We start from the raw sequence: 10,455 nt of genomic DNA, 5'->3' as shown, positions 1-10,455 counted from the left end.
TGATCAAATTTTTTTGCAAACTAAATGATGTGTCACCAATAAAAAATAAGCACGTTAATCAACATTGAGTAATAATCTAATCATCAACAAACACTTCATTTAGTTTAATAAAAATTAACAGTGTCAATGTTCTTTCGGTGTAAAGACACGTGCCAAAAAATAAGGTAGAAGAAATGAGGAGGGGAACATGCATTCGGAAACAGCTGACCCGCAAAGGCATAAAGCCTAATAGCCTTTATTCGAGGTGTTTTTTTTATGAGGAATCGTGCCTCAAAGGCTCAAAAGGCTCAAAAGTAAAGCAAATTGTTGGGTGGGGGTAATCAAAACCCAAACGCCTTTATTTAACTTTTTCTTAATGATGATTATGCGCGGCTCTTCAATATTCCTGGTGACTGATTTATAAAAGTGAATCATTTATATTATTAAATTACATTGTAAATTTTGAAAAAAATAAGATCATTTAATCAATTAAATATGGTAGATAGATAGAGATTCATAATGCTTTACCTTATTCGGCTATTTTTTTTTTCACAAATCAATTACTAAACGATCTCATTTCATTAATTTTTTGCACAGATAATCTTTACAAGTGATTAATAATAGGAAAAATTAGGTTCTCATCCTTCATTTTGCTATTCCATTGATTAAAATCCTATTCTTTTTCAATTTTTGATCAAGGTCCTTGGGTATTAATAACATCATTAATTATTTCAATAATAAAATATATTTTTTTCTAAATATATTCATTTAATGTTAAAAATGTTACAATTAGTATATTTATATTTATGACTAAATTTTTTATCATATATTTTTACTTTTAGTTTGTACCCATTTTTAATTTGTAATTCTTTTTTAACTTGTACCTATTTTCTTTTCAATTTTAATTTGTACCCATATATTAATTTCTTTTTGTGCCCATATTTTTAAAAGTTTATTTGTATTTGTACCCATATACTTTTTTTTATTTGTACTTTTTATTTTGCTAAATGTACCCATGATAATTATATGTACCCATTCATGTAAAAAGTTTTAATCTTAAAATGTACTCATTCTTAAATATACCAATTTGTTATACGTAAAATGTACCCGTTTTTTTTATATATAAAATCTTTTCAAATTTTTTCTAATCCATTTTTAAACTTATATGGGTACATTCTTTTTTCTTTGATTTTAAAATGTATCTATGTCAAGTTTAATCGAAGAAATTTAATAATGTTATTAAGCCTAATATCTTTTTTTTTTTTTTGTGATTTTGAAGAATGTACCCCATGTTTTGATAGAATGTTTTGGTTAATTTTGAGTAATGTACCCATGTACACACACACACTAGTATATTTATATTTTAATATTTTTAATCCCACAAATTATGATTTTTTTTATTTAAAATCTCATTTATATAAACAACTAAAATTTCTAATTTTTAATTTAAAAAATATAGTAACGTACATAGAAATAAATTATCACATTAATTTCAGGGACCTCATCATTCAAAAATTAAAAACCAACAAGGTTTCAATTAAAAAATATTCGTAACTAAGGACCGCATCCAAAGTCTCTCTTAATAATATGAACAGTTTTGATCATTAACATAAAATTTCGTGAATTGTTTAACATGAGATAGACAATGAATCCTCATGTCAAATACTAGTTACATCCATAACTTGATTCGATTTGCAAGTAGGTAATCTTTTATCATACACTTCTAGAGTTGGTCAATATTCAATGAACTCAACCTCCTCGATGCACACTTTTATGTATTCAAAGTCATCACCACAATTTTTTTTTAAATTTATTATTATTAAGGTAGGCGATTCTCAAAAGACTCTCCACCCACGTGGAGTTGCACTTCCTCATGAAAGACCTAGAAAATTTGGTAGTGGGTGGAGAATTAATTGGGGAAGTGCAACTCTACGTGGGTGGAGAGTCCTTTGACAATCACTTTGGAGGTGAGTCATTTTAGCATTTCTCTCAAAACTATTACAATAATTTAGGGGGGGGTTTTATCACAAATGGTCCCTGAAATTGCTCTTCACCATCAAGATGGTTCTTAAAATTAAAAATCAATCAATGTAGTCCCTGAAAATAGGTGTTGCAAATCAATATGGTTCTTTCGTCACAATTTTGTTAAAATTTTCATTAAGTGATGATGTGACACATAAATGAGCCCACAAGATTTACGAGTTTTGATCACAAATGATCCTTGAAATTGACTTACACCATCAAGATGGTCCCTGAAATTGAAAATCGATGAAAGTTGTCCTTGAAAATAGTTGTCGCAAATCAATATGATCCTTCTGCCACAATTTTGCAAATTTTTTTGTTATGTGCTGATATGGGTTTAACAATTAATCTAGAAAGGACTTACACCGAAGAGAAATCTCTTCCATAAATTCTCAAAGCACAAGGTTTAACCAAGGCCTAGGAGGGGAATTTGCATATCTTAAAGCTTCTGTATTGGTTTATCTGGGATGCCAAATTTTAGATGAAAAATTGTGTCTGTATTTTTAATCTCTAAGCCAAGGAGAAGCGTGTCATTCCACCCATTACTGCAGAGGTGGCTGGTATTCCTGCTTCAAAACTATTGGCGAACAAGAAAGGAGACCAAAAAATAAAAACTATTCGCTAACCCAGTGGCTAGTGCAGTTATGCGGTTACATGATAAACACGTTCAGGACTTTCATTGTCGCTCACTTCTTCCACGTCGATCGTATCATTTTCCATTGATCAGAAAATTGGAAGATATCGTCTCAGAGCTTTGCAGGCCGACAATAAAGGTTTCGATGCCCGTTCTCTGTCTGTAAAACTAGGCTACAACAGTACAACTGCTGTTTGTTATGTTCTATGCCGAAAACTAATGTACTCAGTTTTTTAATATTAGTTTTTTGATGTGGAATTTGGTTTTTTGTTTTCTTCTGTTTTTTGCTTTGACATGAGATTATTTGTTTTGAAAGGTGAAGTTTGGTGGGTTTCTTTCAGACATCTTAATCACAGTGGCACCAAAGTAAACACTTTTGAATTTGACTAAACGCTAATTTGAAAATATTTTTAAAATGACCTAAAACACTTTTTGAGAAAATATTGAGTTTGTAAAGCATTTAAAGTATTTCATAGAAGAAGCACCGGTTATATGCTTCTTCCAGGAAGCACTTTAAGTTATTTTTTTCAGAATTTACTTGCGTTTTTATTAAGGATTGGTTCAAAAAATATATTCACCAAACCCGCTTTCAGTTAGTTTAAAAGCATTTCCAAACGAGTCCTAAATCTTTTTTTTTTTTAAAAAGGGGACTAAAAGCTAATAGCTCAAATAAAACTATTCAATAATAAATCCACTGGGACAAATCAAGTCGATTTTCATGAACAAAATTAACTGAACAAGGAGGATTATCAAAGTAAAACTGTCTAAATTTAAATCAAGACTACAAGCAGTAACGAAACCAAAAATAATTAGGGAATGAGACAAAATTTATAACAGTAAAAGGCACCAACTTGTTTTATTACGAGCTCTTTTGCTTAGTTTTCAGAAACCAAATAAAAATGCCAACTTGTCTTTGTATAGCTAAAAATTATGTGTGAAAAAAAATTGGGGGTTTTGAGTTTCCAGGTTTGAAGCTATTAATAATCATACAAGTCGTCATCAATAATATTGTCGTGGTTTTCCGGATTCTCCCCCATCGTACCAGATCTAAAAGAAGACGTTACCCTTGAAAGTAATTCACTATTTCTCTTTTCAACTTTGGTTAATATGATCGATACCTTACAAAAATGGAATCAATATTTTTTCAGGTCGTATTGCCATAAATTGCTGATTTTCAAATGGGATACTACACATATGCCTTGGGAGGGTTTACTAAGAACCCTATATTAACAGAGTTTTTGGAAGCTTCACACTAATCCAATAGTTCTATGGCAAGAGTTTCACTGTATATCAAATTTTCGTCCGGCAGTGTACGCTAATGTGTCTGAAACTTAACATGCAGTAATATATGCAGTAGGGGCGTTTCTGTCATTGCCCAAAGTTGCATCTAGCTTGTAAAGTAGAATTACTCCGTGTTTGTTTTGATCCCACATCGGCTACATAAGAAATTGTGTAGTCAAGGGGTCCTCCCAGCTATTGGACTAGTCTTTTTGGGTTGGGCTCTTCCCTTGGGCTTGAGTACCTAACATTGGTATCAGAGCCTAGGTTCCCGACGCTGCGGAACTTGACAAGTGGTGCCACCTTGGGAGTATGGGTTCCCAAGGGACTTGGCAACTGGTGCCTTCGTGGGCATTGGGTCTTCCAAAGGGTGGTGTAATGTTATAATCCCACATCGGCTACATAAGAAATTGTGTAGTGGTACTTAAGTGCAAAGGGTCCTCCCAGCTATTGGACTAGTCTTTTGGGTTGGGCTCTTCCATTGGGCTTGAGTACCTAACAGTGTTCGATGCATATTTTGGAGGTGCAACTCCTTGTTTTCTTGAAAAATTTTGACCGGACCAAACCTTCTCGTTAGGCAAACGAATTATTACATTATGTCGTGTGGATAAATACATGAAATGCCCTGTAATGAGTTGTAAACGCGAATTTCCTGTGGCAAATCAAATAGAACACATGTACACAATAATATTTGTATTAATGATTGTTTAGCGTTACAATATCTGATGGGGTGTGATATCCACACACCCCATTTTACTTCTCACACACCCTTTTAATTTTCGGCCGTTGGATTGAATGAATTAAAGATTGAATGAATTAAAGAAGATCAACGGACAGAAATTAACAATGGGTGTGTGAGAAGTAATTTGGGGTGTGTGGATAGCACACCCCTATCTGATTACAAATTTGATCTTCGGGATGCAAAGTTTTTGTGTAGGAAATGTTGGTATGAGACTCGCAATGACTTGATATTGGATGAACAGATGTCGCAAGGTTTTGGCTAGTGGCGATAGAAGAACTGGCACGTATAGTTGTGCTTGATGATTCTCAAGGGTGTGACGAAGAACGCATAGAGCTTTCTGAGTCTTTTGAGTGTTCAAGATTGTTTAAGGCTTGAAAGTTTGAGCGTCTGGGCGTGAGAATGAATTTTTGACCCCTTTCTTTGTCTTGGAGCCTCGTATTTATAGGCTCTCCAAGTCTTACCTACGACTTTGGCTTTGATTGTGGACTTGATTAATTGATGAAAGAGTCAAGACATAATTTGTGACTTGGATCATGATTTGACTCCATCTATTAATATTTGAATTAATCAAATAAAAATCATATATCAATCTTCCCCAATTTGGTATTTTCTTTTGTTTTAAATTTAAATTTATTAATTTGGTTAATTAAATAAATCAAATAATTTCTTAATTACTTTCCGCCAAGTATTGACACATATCCCTCTTGATGACTCGTCAGATTTTGATGAGTCACATGCCATGTGTACGATTTGTGAGACACACATGACACATACCACATAAGTCTTGGCATGTCGAACCTTTAATGTGCTGATAAACATTTATTTCATCAAAATTTCATATGTCTACAAATTTCCTTATAAATTGCAATAAGCCAGTTGAAACCCCTGAACTATAGGCTCGATTACAAGTTGGAAGCTTGATGCCAACTCTCAAGAGGTTTGTGTAAGGTAAATTATGAGAATGCGGAAAGAATCAAAGAGAAAAAAAAGCACATAATGGAAATTATGAAATGTGTAAATAAATTAAAGAGAAAAAAGGTAAATTAAAAAGTATTTCATTTTATCGTGGTCGTTTCCTCCCAAAAAAATATAAAACTTGTATGAAGCGGAGATGCCAAGTCAGCAGGATATCAGATCAATCTCACTATCGTATCAATATGACATCTTTTGATTGGACTGCCCTACAAGTCTAACCGCATAACGGTCCAAGCAAAAATTTCCTCGGTGATACGAAGACATTGGCATAAAAGAGGGTGCATTCATGAATAAATGTTAGGCAAAAACCGGTGCAATAAACTCAGATTCAAACAATAAAGCAGCATTATCTTCAAATTCTTTGGTGCAAAGATTACACCTTATTGTATGTCATCCCAAAGCCAAGAGGATATAAAGGGTCTGCAGCATGCATAGGCAGTTGTTCAACCCTTTTAAACCATGTCACCGGGAGTCTACCCTCGAAGTCAAAATCTCCAAAGATTGCATCTACAATTCCCTCTCCTTCAGTACCAGGAAGCCAAGCAGCAACAAGAGCATCCATCTTTTCCAAGAGCCAGGGCTCTAAAACTAAGGGTCTTCCAGAAATCAGAATCGCCAAGACGGGAATTCTGTCAGCAGTCGAGCTTATGACATCAGTTCCATTGAACGGGATCACAAGCTCTGAACTGTAACCCCTGCCTTCTGCATACGGAGCTTCACCAACAACCACAATCGCAAAAGAGATATCTTGACGCGCTAAGGTGTCTGCTGACGAATATTTCTCGTAAATTATTTCTGTATCTTCTCCAACTGCCATCTTAATAGCTTCCAAGATGGTTGTCCCTAAACATGTACATGTGCTAATAAATTAGGGTAATAAAGGCAATGAGGAGATGTAAATGCTGATTTACAATCTATCAATTTAAGGCCAAGATTATACTATCCGTTAAAAGTAGTAATAGCCAGAATTCTTCAAAAACCTTTCAAGAATTCTGGGTTCGAAACTTGAGAATTTAAACTTTTTAAAAAGCGAAATCCTAGTCTTTTAAGTCACACTGATCACAGTTAGTCTCTCAATTAAAAAAAAAAAAAAAAAAAAAGATATAGCGACATGATTCCATACCGATTGTTATCTGGCGGCTGCTACCATATTTTGTAGCCGTCCATCCTCCACATTGATTTCCAAGATCATCGGCATGAGTTCCAGTAACAAGTATTCTTTTAGCATTTCTGTCTAATGGAAGAAAAGGTTTCATTGGGTCCTTTCCGTTCTTCAACAGAACCAATGACCTGCGAACTGCTTCACGTGCTAGATCTCTGTGCAACTGCACACAAGAATCATTAAGCAAAACTAATTCACTAGTACTAACTTGATTCGAACTGGTTTTGTCAGATGTTTACAGATCACGCACTTTCAAATGATAACAGGCAAAGCATGTGAAATTTTCAACAAGGAGAATGTAAGACGTGCTGAGCCCAGAAGATTACCTTGCAACCAACTGCGTCCTGTAAAGATTTATCAGCAAAGGGATGTTCGAAAACACCAGCAACAAACTTCACTCTTAGTATTCTTGCAATAGCATCATCTATCCTAGACATTGGTACCTCCCTGGATTCCACAAGATATATTAATTCCTTAATGAATTTTTCATATCTGAAAGGTACCATGACCTGCACGCATACCTTCCCATAAATGGGGGTAAGGCTAGCCGACATTCACCTCTCCCAGACCCTGCGTAAAGCGGGAGCCTTGTGCACTGGGTACGACCTTTGAAAGGTACCATGACCTGCACGCATACCTTCCCAATCAGACAATGTAAAGATCAAGGAAAGTGAAAAATTGTTTAGGCCTATAAGCTTGGAGTTTTTATACCATGTCTATTCCGGCATTAATGGCTAAGGAAATGCATAAACGATAGTCTGTGCCTTCAGGTTCGCAAAGTTGGTCAATTCCTTCCCAGTCAGAAATCAAAATTCCCTGCAGCAACAGTAGACGTCGATGTTTACATTTAATAACGGTCCCATTAAACTTTGAGACGAAAGAGAACTAGCCAAAACGAGACTAAATATTGTTGAGTATGGGTAGGTCTTCAGTGTTTAGTCTACCTTGCCAACAACAAATTATGCAGATCATATGGTTACCTACCTTAAAACCTAGCTTATCTTTCAAGATTTCTGTAAGGAGAAAACGGTGACCATGTACTCTATCTCCATTCCAGCTGTTATAGGAAACCATAATAGTACAAACTCCTTGAGAAATACAGTCCAGATAAGGTTTGATATGAATCCTCTCTAAATCCTCGTAAGATAATACAGCATTCCCCTCATTTAAACCTTTGTCTGTGCCCCCTTCTCCAACAAAATGCTTGGCAGATGCAATAGTGTTGTTGCTGAAATATAAAACGAATTAGGAAAAAGTTCATAATGTTTAAGATTATGGTAGGCATAAGAGTGAGTATCAGAATGAAGAAATGAACCTCAAACATGTCAAAGTTTTTTCCTTATTCTTTGGAACAGAGATGATTTAAAACGTACAAGTGTGTAACTTATCAAACTCAGACAAAAAGCAAAATGTTTCGTGAAAAAGAAGCATGAATAAAAAACTATTAACTGATATAACTCCTCTCTACCTTCCCGCCATAAAAGGGTAGCCCTTCGGATGTCCTTGGGGAGGCTGCCCCTGCAAGCCTGAAACAATAGACGTCATCTTGCTTACAATTTCAGTATCTTCACTGTAACTCTCATAGCATCTTCCCCATCTCGGATCCTTGCATACCTGTCAAAACTCTCGGAATCCGTTCAACTGAATTTCTTCATAAAGCCATCAAATTCATGCAGGTATAATATATCTTAGGTTTTTAGTCAAAATAGTATTTGAGATTTGTATAACTTATCACTTTTGTCCTTGAGATTTAAAATAGATAGAATTGGTCATTGAGTTTGTCAACAATCAATCATTTTGGTCATTCTGCTAAAAATCTTCTTAAAATAAGAATAAAATGACAAAAATACTCTCAATTTTGCTCAAATCATTTTGGTCAATTGTTTATTAAATTGAGGGTAATTTTATCATTTTGATCCTTATTTAACATAATTTTTCACCAAGGACCAAAATAATTGATGGTGGACAATCTCAGGGACCACTTATATTGATTTCAAATCTCAGATACCAAAGTAAGGAATTATGCAAATCTCTATTTTGGCTCAAAAGCCTATATCTTAAAATGCTCAATTTCAAAATTAATATATATTTGAAAATTAAAAATCCAACTTCTAAGAATCAAATGGAGCCTAAGTAAGTACTTTGTTTTTCTTTTAACAAAGCCTGAGTAAGTACTTATATGTTGCAAATTGACACTATGTTCACAATTTGATCAACCACATCCTGAATAGAAAAACAGATAAACATAATTAGTACAAAATCCATAATGACTTACAGCCACACACGGAGCGAAAGTATAGTGAAAACCACAAGCCCTGGTTTCAAGAGCAGTTGCCACACCAATCCTTCGAGCCAAATCTGCATCTCTATAACACAATTCAAAAGTTAAACGAGAGGAAATGGAGGAGGAAGACTACCAAAGACTCATCTCTTTTCGTTTTGTTTCACCAAAAAAAATGATTCTGAGTCTACAATTCAGTAATATAAATCAAACTATAATCATTACAAAGAAAATGTTTTCTTAAAAAGAAAAGGAAGAGATTGACAACTTGGTAGATACTGGTGTAATTGTAAACCAACATTATGAAAATGTACTTTAATTTGTTTTCTTTAAGTACGGAATTCACATTTTCAAAAGTACAAATTCAATTAATTTTGACACATCCTTTTAGTGAAAAATATTTTGGGGGTATGGTAATCCGTTTGTTACAATAAACTCGGGTTATAACATGAGGGTATCGGTAGCACCACGTAAAAATTAAAAACAAAAACGAATGGCATAGTAAGTACCTGGTGGCGCCAAGACCAACGTTGTGAGGGAATATAGTAGGCACCATAAGCATTACCGTTGCCATGAACCGCATCAGTCCCATATATGAGGGGAATCCCAAGCCGCGACGATAGCGCTGACCTCTGAAGCCCATCCACCATATCCGCCCACTCTGACTGCAAAGCCTTTTCACAGGGCACGTTGCCCGGAGCACTGAATATACTCCCTGCCAAAGCCATAACATAAAAGTCCTCCTCCATCAATTACTACATGAAAAAAAAAAATCGAAAGAAACAGAGAGAGAGAGAGAGAGAGAGAGAGAGAGAGAGATACCTATGGAGTTGTCTCTAATGGCAGCTGGAGTGGCGACTTGGCGCTCAATTTGGGTCATCTGGCCAACCTTTTCTTTCAAAGTCATACGAGACAGGAGTTGTCTGACGCGAGCTTCAATGTGTTCCTCAGATACTTTCCCCATAATTAACAGCTTAGGTAGCAGACCTAGATGTAGGAGGTAGGTAAAGGTAGTTCAAAGCTGAAAGACAGCTATACTAAGCTAGTTCGATGTTCTATATATGCTAGGTGCTCGTACTTCATTGAGCTTCAGTGTTGGAATTCCCAGACCAGCTTACCCGTTGTATCCCTTTGGCTTATGAAATATATCGTTGCTTTCAAAAAAGACTCAGAAATTTTAATCTTTTAATACTACTGGGGAATCTTTAAAAGGCTCAAAAGTCACGGTGACAGGTCTGCTGTCTCCGAATGCATGTCCCCATTCGTGTCTTCTATCTAATTTTCCACGCATATTCTTATATTTAACAAAGCACCAACACTGTTAAATCTTATTAAAATATAGTAAGAATTTAAAAAAAAAAATCTATCTCTAGCCAGTACTA

At 35.0% G+C, this 10,455-nt stretch overlaps 1 pseudogene; it reads right to left on the bottom strand.

Annotated features, from left to right (window-relative positions):
- Positions 1-5,893: 5,893 nt before the first annotated feature.
- LOC103426942 (uncharacterized) lies at positions 5,894-10,177 on the bottom strand (annotated as a pseudogene).
- Between the last annotated feature and the right edge of the window lie 278 nt (positions 10,178-10,455).

This window comes from Malus domestica, chromosome 02 (assembly GCF_042453785.1).
Source record: "Malus domestica chromosome 02, GDT2T_hap1".
Taxonomy (NCBI): Eukaryota; Viridiplantae; Streptophyta; class Magnoliopsida; order Rosales; family Rosaceae; genus Malus; species Malus domestica.
The sequence above is the reverse complement of the archived record's forward strand: the minus strand, read 5'-3'. Positions and strand labels throughout refer to the sequence as shown.